We start from the raw sequence: 13,492 nt of genomic DNA, 5'->3' as shown, positions 1-13,492 counted from the left end.
CAAACAAAGCTTCCAACTTTACACTGGTTTTGCTAGTATCGTTCATCCCAGTGTTTCAAAGCTTTTTACAAATACTATAAGGAAGGTCTGAAAAGGTGTCATTGTTTCACAAATGAAGAAAGTAAGGGACATAAATGTTTGAAGGCTCATGCAGAGTGGGCATGAGTGCGAGAACAGAGGAATCTCTGCACTGCAACTTGAGCCCTTGACAGCAGGCATTGGGAAATGCTGTAACCACTTTAAGCCTTGATATTACAGAATCACAGAATCACAGAATTGTAGGGGTTGGAAGGGACCTCTAGAGATCATCGAGACCAATCACCCTGCCAAAACAGGTTCACCCACAACAATGTCACCTTTACCAGCTAATTAGTTAATTGGTATTGTGTATCAGAAATGTTGCTATCATTATACACACCAGAACTTCTGAAATATGTAGATCTCTCCAAAAATAATGCCTCCTAATATCTTTTTTTTTTTTTAATACTCTCTGTGAGCATAGTTAAATGAAGTATCTGGCAGCAACATTCAGTACAAAGTCATCCACTGCTTATTAACAGCAGTTCCAATTAATCTCAAGTCAGCTCAACCTAAAAAAAAAAATACAAACCCAACAACAATTAAAAAAAAAAGCTTGCAGTCAATCTGCAGAAGCATTCTGTAGCATCTGGTAGATTCTCCTTCCTGCAATATTCTTATCAGTCAGTCTATCTGCCAGACCAAAACTGTTGTGATCTCCTCAACAATGTTTTCTATAATAACATATCAATGTTTACAAGTTGACATGACGAAACTGCAAAGTCATCTGAAAATACTTCCTTCCAGTGGTTCAATGTGTGATTGATAAAGCAAGGCAAATGTGAAACAGGTTTAAGAGGGGTGAAATGGCTTCACTAAGGTCAGCCTGTGTTAAAAGATTAGGGGCTCAAAAGCATCATTGAGGTGGTGGTGGGTTGGAGTTGTTGCAAGGGCTTAGGGGTATGATGCTGTCTTGATGTAAGCTGACCATGTGCTTGAGCCATAACTAACTATAAGCTCTAGAACTGGAAGCTATTTTGTTCACGTTCAACTGGCCTGTGTGTGGCTGTGCAGTAATGAAACTTTGGCTGGAGAATTTCTACACAGTAGAGAAAGGCAACTCTGTCAGGTATTGTAGAAGTGGTGGGGTGGAGAAAACTTGGACGTGAAACTGCCCAATACTGACGAGAGATAGGTTATCCATATACATTCCTGGCAGATAGCTTATCATTTGTCATTATCTGGATTACTGTTTTCAGTTTTGTATTCCCCAGTTCAAGAAAGACAAGGAGCTGCTGGAAAGAGTCCAGCAGAGGCCACAAAGATGGCTTCAAGCATCTGTTGTACAAGGAAAGGCTGAGAGACTTGGGACTGTTCAGCCTGTAGAAGACTGAGGGGGGATCTTATCAATGCTTCTAAATATCTGATGATCAGGTGTGGATAGGGCCAGACTCTTTACAGTGGTGCTCAGTGGCGGAGCAAGGGACAATGGACACAAACTGGAATGTAAGAAGTTCCAAAAAAAACACAAGGAAGTACTTCTTTACTGCGTGAGTGACAGAACACCGGAACAGGCTGCCCAGAGAGTCTGTGGAGTTTCCTTCTGTGGAGATAATCAAAACCCATCTGGATGCTTTTGTGTGTGATCTGATGTAGGAGAACCTACTTTAGCTGGAAGTTGAAGTAGATGATCTCCATTCAACTCCTATGATTCTGTGTTTGTGTGAAGGAGGTTTTACATTTTTTTCCCCCAAGTGCTTATTGCAGTCTTTTTTACCTCTAACTGTAATCTCTGCTTAAAAACTGAGAGCCAACAGTGTACAAATGCAGAGAAATTGCTCTGGGGATTGTTACACAGAAGGAGGACAAATCTGTGACCTATCCCTGCTGCTGCATGGGTTGCTGTGCCTCATATGAAAACAAGATCAATTTGCCAAGTTAATTCCCCAAAATCTTTGAAATTTCAAAAAAGCTTAGTTGATCACAATGAAGTTCACTCAGCTCTGAAATAAGCTCGCTTTGCCTCTTACAAAGATCCTGGAGTGCAAAGCTGGAAGGCAGAAGACAGAGAGTGCGTCGTATCTTATAAAAACAAAGTTATGTCAGTTTTTTAGAGAAGACTGGTAATGGTCAATGCTCTTTTTTCTTGGAAAGCAAAAAATAAATACAATTATTCATCAACTTGGCCAATTACAAGAGGAGATTTACTGTAAAATCTCTACTGGCAAAAGTCCAGCAAAGGGCTGTGAAGATGATGAAGGAACTGGAACATCTCCTATATGCACAAAGGCTGAGAGAGCTGGAGAAGAGAAGGTGCAAGGGAGGCCTTTTCTATGTATATAAATATCTGAAGGGTGAGTGTAAAGAAGTCGGAGCCAGGCTTTTTTCATTAGTGCCCAGTACCAGAACAAGAGACAGCAGGCACAAACTGGAACCTTGAACATCAGGAAGAACTTTTTTTTGTGAGGCTGTCTGAGCACAGCTTGCCTTGGGAGGCTATGGAGTCTCTTCCTTGGAGGTCCTCAGAAGCTGCTTGGACAAGGGCCGGGCATACTGCTCTGGGTGGCCCTGCTTGAGCAGTGGTTGGGATCAGATGGACCCAGAGGTCCCTGCCAAACTCTGCTCTGCTGTGATTCTATGAAAATATTTTCTGTTGTTCGATGTGCTGTCTTATACTTGTTTATTCAGGACTCCATTTATCTTAGTAATTGATCAAACAACTGACTGCATAAAATAAAAATCTCCAATCTTGATGTCGTACAAGGATACGTTTCTTCATATCGCCCTTCAGTTTAAATCAAAACAAAAATATTAGTTCTGAATTAGTAAGAAGACCATTCGAACAGTGAACTGGGTTAGGCAATGTGAGAAGTAGTCAGTCTTCAGCCTGTTGCTGCAGCTCTGTAAGTATAAGCAGGTGCCTTTCCTCATGCTTGTCCAGATGGAAAACAGAAAAAAACAGAAGAAGCTATGCAAGCAGAAATGACATCTCTTGTGTGGTAATTCAGAACTGACTCAGCATCTGTTAGATGTGGGACTGTAGCCCTGAAAAGTGAAAAGAGGGGCTAGCATGAAATGGCCCAGTGGCTTTTTGACTTGTTTTGAGATGGATCACTTTGAGGATCTCCCTTCTGTTATTTTACTGTTACCTGAAGCACTGCTGAATTTGAACACTAGCTGTGATTATGGTAGTGTCATGCTTACTTCCTCCTTCTTTAAATAACTGGTTAGAAAGAGACCCTTAGCAAAGTTACTGATTTTGATTGCACAGCTTTCTTGGTTATTTCTTTAGCACTGAAAATTCTCTCTCTCTGCCAGGATTAAATACTGTTTTTTCATGCATAAAGATGAAACTCCTTTTATGAGAATAATATGTTGCTTTCGACTATGGCCTATTTTTACACATGATGCATATATCCACATCTTTCTTTTTACTGTGAACGAGAATCTGTATTTTCCCTTTTTATTTCTGTGCTTTCATTCTCTAGAGAAGCAAAATTAAACATTTTCTGTCACAGTGTATTAGTAGAGATTATACTTCAGTTAGATAGTATATAGATTTTTGGATTTGGGAGCTCCTTCTTACTAGGATAGGAGTGTGGATATTAAGGACAGTGATGTCACTGATGTCTCCTATTTTTCCTTCTGCACACATGCTTGTTTTAAAAGAGTTGTATAGAAATCTTACTGAAAACCAACAAAAATGTTGGTCTATATTTTCAGTGCTATTTTAAACATGTGGTTATTGCTGCCAGGAACATGGTTTCACCAGGCACACCCTTCTCCTTTTCCCAGCTTCCTCAAACAGTTCCTCGGTGCTCGAGCAGATTCACTCCACGTGGAGCAATTGTGCAATCTTGCATCATCCCTCACACTTCTCCTCCCCGTTCTTCTTATCCTCCATGAAAAGACTTGCTCCAGTATATTCAGGACATAACCAGAGACTTGTTTTAATCAAAGGCCATACAGTAGGCATTGCTATAATTTATTTGCATATTTTCTACCTATCAATTACCTACAGTTTCATTTCTAATGTATATGAATTTCATACTGGAAAAATTTTTAACAATCTTTCTACCACTGGCAGAAATTATTGCAGAAGACAAAATTTTGTTGGATTCTTTTCTCGCGTGACTTGGAATTCAGCAGAAAACTTTAAAATTTCCTGGTGAGTTACTGGCATAGGTCTGCAGAATTGTAGCTGAAGTTAGGAGTAAATGACAGGGATGAATATGGAGACCTTTCTGTGTTAATTTCAGTTAATGTTGACATTTGCCTAATTGCTATTATATATTGCTTGTGTCAACATTGTACCTGGTCATTAATACATCTGTTTTAATACACATTCCTGTCACACAAGGAAATAATTCTATTTAATGGATAAGGATTGAGAAACAGAAGTTAAGCAATGTATACAAAGTCACACAGGAAATGTATGGCTAAACCCTCATCTCCTGAATGCCAGTGAGGTGGTGCAACTACAGCAGCAGCCATCTGCTTGCCAAAAAATGAGTTGTGCTAAAGGTCTTACCTCTGCTATTGTAAAAAATCAAGGTGATTATTAAATTCTAACATATTAAGAACAATGAAATGTATAGCCCTATACGTAGTAATTATGAATCCTAGTTTAAATTTTACCAGCCACATTGCTCCAAACTGCTGCTGCTCAGAACACAGGGTTTTGGATGAAAATCTACAAAGGTTGACGTACCATTTTGGCAAGAAGCGAATGAATACTTTCATCACTGTTATGTAAGAAAGATATTTCCCTCCTGTTAATGTAAAGTGCAATTCTATAGAAAACTGGTTAATAAAATTGTTTAATGAAACAACTTCTTGTGACTCTAGTTACCAGCTGTGGTTGATGTGTGCTTATGTTTATGTGCAGCATTCAGATTGCCTTACTCACAGTATCTCGTATTTCCATAACACCGTTGAATGTTTTAGAAATATCTTGGTGGAACATAGACATTGGCTACTATTATAAGATTATTTTCAACAGCTTTGGATAGAATATTTAAATAAATTCAGCTGTGAAAGTACAGTTGTTTGTACACCCTCTTAGACTTAATATGTTTCTTTGGTAATCTATGTAGTGCTTGTATAACAAGGGCACAGGCTACTGTGCCATTCTTGTTGGTCCCTTGACTCATGTCCCCTCTGTAGCAACTGGAAGACCATGAGGTACAAGCGTGCTGAATTCACCACATGACAGTCCCTCTTACAGCTCCTCCAAAACCTCTTGTTCAGGTTTTGGTTTCAGTTTACTGCTTGCCTTTTTATTTACGTGCTCCCACCCAAGTCCTGTGAGGCTGTAGGACACCTGCCCATCTGTTTCCTCTGCTGTGCTCCATCTGCTCTCTCACAGCCTCGGTGGGATGCTTGTTGTGGACCCCAGGCACAGGAGCCTTTTTCATTCTCTCATCTGTTATGTTTCTGGGCAGAGAGCTGCTGCACAACATCCATCAGTCCCCTGGTTGATGTCAGAGATCCTTGGAAGTGGTTTCTTCTGGTGCCTAAATAGGACTTTTCATTTCTAACGTATGGCCATGAACACAATCCCTTTATTTCATTTGTTGCCCCCCATCACTGTTTTATCTCTAGTTTCTTTGTTTCTTTTTCTTTTGCTCACGCTCTTTACCTGGAGATTGTGGGCAGAGGGTGTTCAGCTTCCTTCAAGAATGGCTAACGCATGTAATTTCTGGAGGAAAACCCACTAGCAACAGTGACCAACCCTAGGCACACTCAGAGGAGTGTAAGAACAGGGAAGACAATGAGCAGTATTTTCCAGATTGCTTCATATCTACCCACTGATGTATAGTCTTTCTGATGTACATGTAGGTCACTGTTCTCCTTTGAATCTGATAAATTTGCTTTACTTTCAGGTAGAAGTCATTTGGAGGTATTGAGTAGGATGTGGATTTGGGTACAGGTATTACTGCAAGCCTGATTCTGGGCAAAAGCATCAGCAAATCTTATGGAACAAACCTTTCTAATGGAAAATGAACACAACTTGTTTTTTTTAAATTTAAATTTTAATTTTTTAAAGTTCTGGGTGCCTTAATAAAAACTCAGTTGATATTCTGTACAGTGAGATGATGGTTCACATTAACTGGGCGTAAGGTCACTGGCACAAGCTTCCTGTATAAGCTTTCAAGCCCGAAGTGAGCATTCATACAGATATTCAAACTTCTTTAGTCACTCCAAATAATTTCACATCAAGGAAAAATGCTGAGAAACTCAGCAGTGAGGCATCCATGAGTGATATTAAGTGGACAGTTTCTTCCTTTTTAATTCTTCAGTTATCTTCTTGTGGTGGATACCTAGATATTTGGGCATAAGTGACTAGTGAAGGAAAAAGTGAATGGAAGCTCGGAGGCTTCAAAAGTGAGAGTATCAGTGAAGAGTCCTTGTGAGTGAAGTAGTGATGAAGTACATGAAGCAAATTCAAATGAGCAAATCAGGGTTAACAGCATAATTACTAGTCTGACCGGTGTACTAAGCAAGGATGAAGAAAGAATTAGGTCTTAGAGCAGCTATTTCATGCTATGTTGCTGCTCAGAGATGGTGCTGGGGGAGTCCCTGATCCTTCCATGCTCTAATAGAGTGCTGACTAATGGAGTGTTTGCTACACTGGCACAGGGGAAATGAAACTAGAACTTGCAAACTATCAGATTTGCATCGGAAGCTTCGGTAATAATAAAGAAGTGGACAGTATCACCCTGATCTTACCTATATTCCTAAAGAGGTTCTAGAAAAACATGCTGATATAGTGATTCAGCACCAAGTAATATGTGAGAGTGTTCCTATCAGCTGTTGACAATTAGCATCAGAAATACGTTCTTATCAGCTATTCATAAACCCCATCTTCTCTTTCTCCTCTATTGGGTGTGTGTTCATGACATTTGACTAACCTTGGTAAATAATGCTAGGTAAAATCATAGTATTTGATTTCATGACAAGAAGAGAGTAAATGCTGTGGTTTAGAGTTAGTCAGCTTGAAATAAAGTCCTACCACAGCCAAAACGCTTTTCAGATGAGGTAAGTAGCAAAGCAAAGATTGATTAAACTCTGTGTGAGGTCTGTTATCTCTGATAAGTAGAACTCTGCTAGTTTTGTACAGCAGTATTCATCTTTACTATTGTCACATTGACAATCCAAAATTTCTGTTTTGAGAAGTCCCATGGTATCTTTTGTCTGTAAAGATACTCCTTGCCTTCAAGACTTCAGTTAAGTACCAAATTTTTTATGTTTCTTGGGTACTGCCTTTATTTCTCAGACATCTCAAAGAGAGGTTCCATCTTTCATGTGAGTTACCTAGATGAGTGAGAACCTGATTCCGGAATAAAATGCTTCAGCTGGGTTCTGTTATTGGCCTTATTTAGGTATATGTAGATATGGGAAGAGGAGTACATTTCTGCTAACTTCATGGGGTAGATGTTCACAGCTTCTTCTCTGCGACTATGTTAATGTCAGGAACTGGGGAACTGGGCAATGTCTATCTGAAAAATTCTTCTTTAGGTAGTCACTTAAGGACCAAGATAGATAGCAAACGATCCTGTAGAATAAGTACTAATACTGTTAAGTGTTAAGGCTATTAAAGTGGCTGGATCCATATGAAATCCTCTGGAAAGCTTGATGAACATAGAGTCCTAGAATCCTAGAATCATAGAATCACCAAGGTTGGAAAAGACCTCTAAGATCACCCAGTCCAACCGTCCATCTATCACCAATATTTCCCACTATATCATGTCCCTCAGTACAAGATCTAAATGTTCTTTAACACTCCACCGCATCCCTGGACTGCCCATTCCAGTGCTTGACCACTCCATTGGAGAAGAAGTATTTTCTAACGTCTAACCGGAATCTCTCCTGCCGCAACTTGAGGCCATTCCCTCTAGTCCTACTGCTGGTTACATGGGAGAAGAGGTCAACTCCCATCTCACCACAACCTCAGGTAGTTGTAGTGATTGATAAGGTCTCCCCTGAGCCTCCTCCTCTCCGGACTAAACAATCCCAGCTCCCTCAGCTGCTCCCCCTAAGAGCCCTCCAGACCCCTCACCAGCTTCATTGCCCTTCTTTGAACACACTCCAGGGCCTCAATATCATTCTTATAGTGAGGGGCCCAAAACCAACGTGTTATAAGGTTAATTACCTGTGTTGTGAGAAAGGAAATCACTGTACAATTTATAAAAACCTTGGAAAACATGAGTCAATTTACTGTCTGCCCTTTGTCCAACAAGACAAAGTCCCAAATGCTGACAAATCCACTGAAAATGGAAATTAGGTCTAAGAACAACTCTAGTGAATAGCGAAGGTCTTAAAATCTGTATTCTCTTAATGACTGGGTCAGGCAAATTTTACATTTCATCACAGCGACAGGACAGAATCTAATCTGAATCTGATCCACAACACTTAAAAGATTGCTCTAGAGGTACTGCAAAGCAAACATGATTAACAGGACCTAGCAGTGAATTAGCACATGGCATGATAAGTGGAGCTAAATAGCACTTTCATTTTCTACCCTAAAAAGTGAAAAGGATAAAATAGAGTGATGGTGGTGGAAAGCAATTCAGTGTTCACAGAATTCAGCCATTTGAACAGAAGATGCTGGTATTTGAGTTGGTATTACAAAAATTGATGACTTCATATGGGGGTGCATTATTATATATCTTATTTCCGAATTACCTAGCTTATTCAAACAAATCTTACCAAAATGTATCAATTAGATTAGCTCAGTGCATCAATCAGCAGCATTCAAGATGTGCTGACTTCAGTTTTTGTGGTATCTTCTTTGCAGCATTGTTGCTCTTACAAAAAATTGTTTCTGTGGTCCTTTCAGATTTCCAAAGCTGGCTGCATCCAAGTTTTTTCTAGCAGTGGACATTTTGGGTAGTTAGGAACAGCTATTTCCAAAACCACATTTAATTTATTTATTACCTCATCCCAGAACTTATTTTACCCTAGAGCACAACTAAAACATATGTAACTAATTATCCTGAGAATGTCCACAACTCCCACAGCTCCAGTAAATACAATTCTTTTTTTCCCCTTTTCTCTTTTTTTTTTTTTTAAATCCTGCTATTTTTCATCCTTTCTGATGTCAGCTAAGTCCTATAGAGAAATTTTCACTGAATAAATTCCCATTTGCACTCATGTGCAAATTCATTTATGTTTCAGAATATTGTTTCAGAATATCTTCTGCTGTTCAAGTAATAACCTAGATTTTGGTCCATGAATCCTTAAGTCACTTTCTGACACTTAGGGATATCGAACCAGAAAGTCACATAAAGAAGACACCAAGGCCCAGATTTAGACCATTTAAATTCCTTTTCAATCTCCATTCCTGATAATTTCTCTTGGCTACACATGGCTGAAGGTGCAGGGCCTGCCAGGAGGAAATATTAGACAAGAAGAGTAAAGTAAAATTTAGCCAATATAAATGAGATTTTGGGTCTCTGATTTTGATTAAAAAGCAAACCACAAAAACTCTGAGTTCTCCAGGAAAGAAAGTTGTCATATGAACCTGAAGATTGTTTAAACGCAGCTGTTTTCACTGTCCTCCTTCCCAATGCAAGAAAGAATAAACACAAAATTCTTAGTGAAATGCAGTGGAATCATAGGAACAACAAAGTCAACTTATTCCGTTTAGAATTGTTTTTGATGGAATTTCTGTGAAGTTTGGGTAATAAAGTGAATCCCAATTCTCAGACTGTGATAAAGTATTTAAAAGCAAACAAGAAAAAAAACAATATAATAAAGTTTTAGGACAGTTTCAGTCAGATGTGTGCTAAAACTTTCTCCACAGATTTTCTGTTCTTTATTGCCACAGAATAGACTCTCCTAACTTGCTCGTGGGAATCAGGAGGGTTGCACATTAGAAGTATTCTGGCCCTACTTCAATGCAGTGTAGAGAACCAAACCTGTTCAGTCTAAGAATTAGAAGCAGCTTAATTCTCATGGAGAGGAGTTCCAAGTATGCTAATTTATCTTATCAAGAATGCTGAAAAATTAGCCTGAAGCAGCCCTCACCAGTCTAAAAAACAGATGTGTGTACCATAGAGAAGTTATTAAGTACTTACAGGTCTTGTTTACATTACAGAGGACCCGGAAGCTCAGCACATTTCATATTCAGGCTCTTGACCAGAGGTAAAATTCTAGCATCAGAGAAATCAGTGGCAAAGCTCTCCTGAACTTCAGTAAGACAAGAGCAGTTTCACTGCAGTATTCAGAGTATCTGACAATGGAATATGATTCTGCAGCTGATCCTGTTAGCATTGCTATGTGGGAGTGAGTTCTCATTGAAAGTGTTTTTAATCCTGTAAACAAAGAAATTTAATCTTGGCCACTCTACATTTGTAAAATCCCTTCATGTTTTTTCCATGAATATGAAAAGGAATATTTTGCATTCCTGCTTTTTTTTTTTTTTTTTTTTTTAAATTAGTCAAATGCAACAGTATATTTTGTTCCATTAATGACTTGCAAGTCAGTGTGTCCCCAGAAATATTTATCTTCCAGAAAAGAAAAGTGGATTTAATGGAAGACATAGAATAAGGATCTGCCCCAGATTTTTAACTAACTTTCGTGCTGAGTTTCCATGTACTCTGTTTGTTGGACTTTTGGGGTACAACTGTCTTTGGGAGTGTGAACTACACTTGAGAAAATTTATACAGAAACTTATCCCACATGTTCTTGCTGTGCGTGTCATTTGTTTTACTTGTTGTCCACTGAAGCTAATGAGCCTATCCACAAGAGTAAACATAAGATGATAAAAATTTCCCTGTTTAGACCCTAATTCACATCTCAAGATGTGTGACCAAATGTCGGACATTCCATTCAGAAGTCCAGATGAACTCATCATAGATAACTCACTGTGTTTCCATCTGTTTCAGATTTGGAGAAAACTATTTGGTTGGAAGAAGAAAAATACATTTTGTATCATTTTAATGCTGAACAGATTTAGTGACATACTTGCTTATTTAATCTACAATATAGGAGAGTCTAATGAACTGAGTGAGATACATATCTTGGCTTCAAATCTGTGCTAAGATACACCAGAGAAGCTCCATTTGACTTAAATGGAATAGCATCTTTGTTAATGAGTGCAAAATGTATTCTGATGAAAAATGTGTAGAAGCATGAATATAAGTATTTCAAACTATTGGAAATTACTTAACAGTTCATCTGCATCTTGTGTGTGTGTTTTTTCAGAGGAACAGTACTGTTTAGTCAATAAAGAAGTCTGTTTTTCTCCACTGAGGAGTGACTCCCACTCACAATAGCTGGAGAAATAATAGCTAAGTGAATCTTCCAAATGCTGCTAGGAGAATGAAGTGCAGAGTTGTGCTGTGCATCAGACATTGCTGTTGTGTGTGCCAGACAGGTTACCTTTGATAAAACACAGCCTGGGGCTGTCCAATGCCAAGCACCTCTCACGGAGCTCATGGCCATCTGCTACGTCTCAGGAAAATAGGTTTTCTCAGGATGGTCCCAATATGCTTCCTTTCTGTTGTACTGAATACACAGAGGGGTAATTGACGTAAAAAATAAGCCTCCCCATAGACCAACTTTGCTGGGGAAATTTGCAGCTTCCAGTGACTGTGACTGGGGAAGCTACCAGGTTTCTTACTCCTTTCCCAGCTCTGCTGCATCCTTTGCTCCTGTCACACACACCTGGGAGGCCTCAAAGGAACAATGCCAAGGAGCAAACTGAGCTAAAGCTATCCTGCTGTTTGTCTGTGTGGGAAAGGACTGTACAGACAGGGTGCAAAGGTGGGAAAGAGAAGTATTAACTGCATCAAGGGTTGAGCCATATTGTTAGTAGCTGTTCCACTTTGCACTGGTTTAAAGCATGTCCCAGTAGAGCTGAGAGTACGTTTTCAGTTATCAGAAGCAGGTCCACAACTTTCTCAGATCAGCTACAGTAAGGCTTCGTTTTATTGTCTCTGTCTCAAAATTCATCTATACTTTCAGTTGTTTGCAATATTTTTTTTTTCCATGCTAAGTAATGCCTATAAGACACTGCACTGCAAGTAATACTGCAGAACAATGCAAGGGTTCAGGAAAAAAAATGAGTCTAATTTTAATTTATGTGTTTGTTTTGTTCAGGTTTCTTAAATGTTGTGTTGTCAACACAGTTATTTCCCTACAGTTGTTCTGTCTTCTAAGTTGTAGGATAAAAGACATAATTCTTAAGCATTGAGACTGGAGTTCATCCTTCAGTGCAACTGAACTGAGGGAAAAATCAGAGGGCTGCTTCTTTCAAAAAAATTATACAATATCAAATTATGGATTAGGATTTTATAGAAGTTTATTTGGGCATTCTTCTATGAAACATCACGAGTGTTCTGGCAGATCTTCTTGTTAGAAAGTGTCACTTTGTTGTTGCAATCAAACTTTGTAATGCCAATTCACCAAAAATTGACAGGATATCTTTTCCAGATGAAGAATGAATGGAGAAATCAAGATATGAGAACAGCCTTGGCTTTCTCCCAAGTGTGGGGAACCAACTTTCCAAGTCCATTTTGATTACTGGAAGCTGTGCATGTCACACTCACCATTTCCTGGGGTAGAACAGAAAGAAAAATGTAGCTGAAAGTCTTATCAGCCACTCTGAGACCTGGCAAGCTTACTCTAGTGTTGGGCTATCAAAGCCAGTGCTCTCAGTTATCTTTCTGGTTGCAGGCTTGCAGCAGTGTTGCAAAAGCAAGTGTAGGACAGACTGACTAAACAGATGGCAGAAATAGAGAAAGATTAACTAAAGTGCAGATGGGAGAAGAGAGATACAAAGCAGAGGCTGAGAACAGGAGTGTGAGCCTTACATGCTGGATTTCATTCAGAAGCAGGAGTTAGTAGAAATGCGGTTATCTTTTGTATCCTTTCCACTGACCCTGACTGTTCTTGTAATCTTTTGGGATCAGGAGACAGAGTACTACAGTGTCATAAAGGATTCTCAGGTACTAGCAGAAGGTGGGCATTTTTGGCCATGAAAGTGAATCTCCTTCCTTCCAATCTTTGTGATGTAAAATTATGGTCACAACAGGGGCAGCAAGCTTTCTTGTTGTTGTTCACCAGGTAGGTGAGATTTCTTGCCCATCAGTTTGGGACCATTTCTCAAATGTAATCTCACATAGCACTTCACTCATTAAGCTTGTTTTCTCTGAGCCTCTTCAGTCTTGTTAACTGCGATCTTTTCTGGGTATATACTGTCCTATACAACAGGCAGAAGAGACATTTGTTATTTGGACAGTGATATGTCCAAGCAATATATCTTTATAGAACTATAGAGTAACAGAATGTCTTCAGCTGGAAGGGACCTTAAAGATCATCTAGTTCCAACTCCATGGGCAGCGTTACCACCTGCTAGATCAGATGTTTTGGAGCAGTGGTTTAACAACTAATAGTTTCCTTTAAAAATAAATAAAATATTCTTTTATAAAGATTTATTAATCATCTAAAAAATCTGGTATTCTCT

The 13,492-nt window shown here is 39.1% G+C and overlaps 1 long non-coding RNA gene across 3 annotated transcripts in view; it reads right to left on the bottom strand.

Moving 5' to 3' along the window:
* The window catches only part of LOC104910802 (uncharacterized), a 35,772-nt gene extending 25,234 nt beyond the window's left edge, over positions 1-10,538 (bottom strand). For 2 of the 3 annotated variants that reach the window (XR_014883197.1, XR_014883196.1), the window contains exon 1: positions 10,101-10,538. This is a non-coding gene — a long non-coding RNA (uncharacterized LOC104910802). The remainder of the gene's footprint in view (positions 1-10,100) is intronic. The other variant, XR_002114500.3, reaches the window with a different exon arrangement.
* Between the last annotated feature and the right edge of the window lie 2,954 nt (positions 10,539-13,492).

The sequence above is a fragment of the Meleagris gallopavo genome, chromosome 4 (assembly GCF_905368555.1).
Source record: "Meleagris gallopavo chromosome 4, MGAL_WU_HG_1.1, whole genome shotgun sequence".
Lineage (NCBI taxonomy): Eukaryota > Metazoa > Chordata > Aves > Galliformes > Phasianidae > Meleagris > Meleagris gallopavo.
Note: the sequence above shows the minus strand (reverse complement) of the source record. Positions and strands in the feature narration are given on the sequence as shown.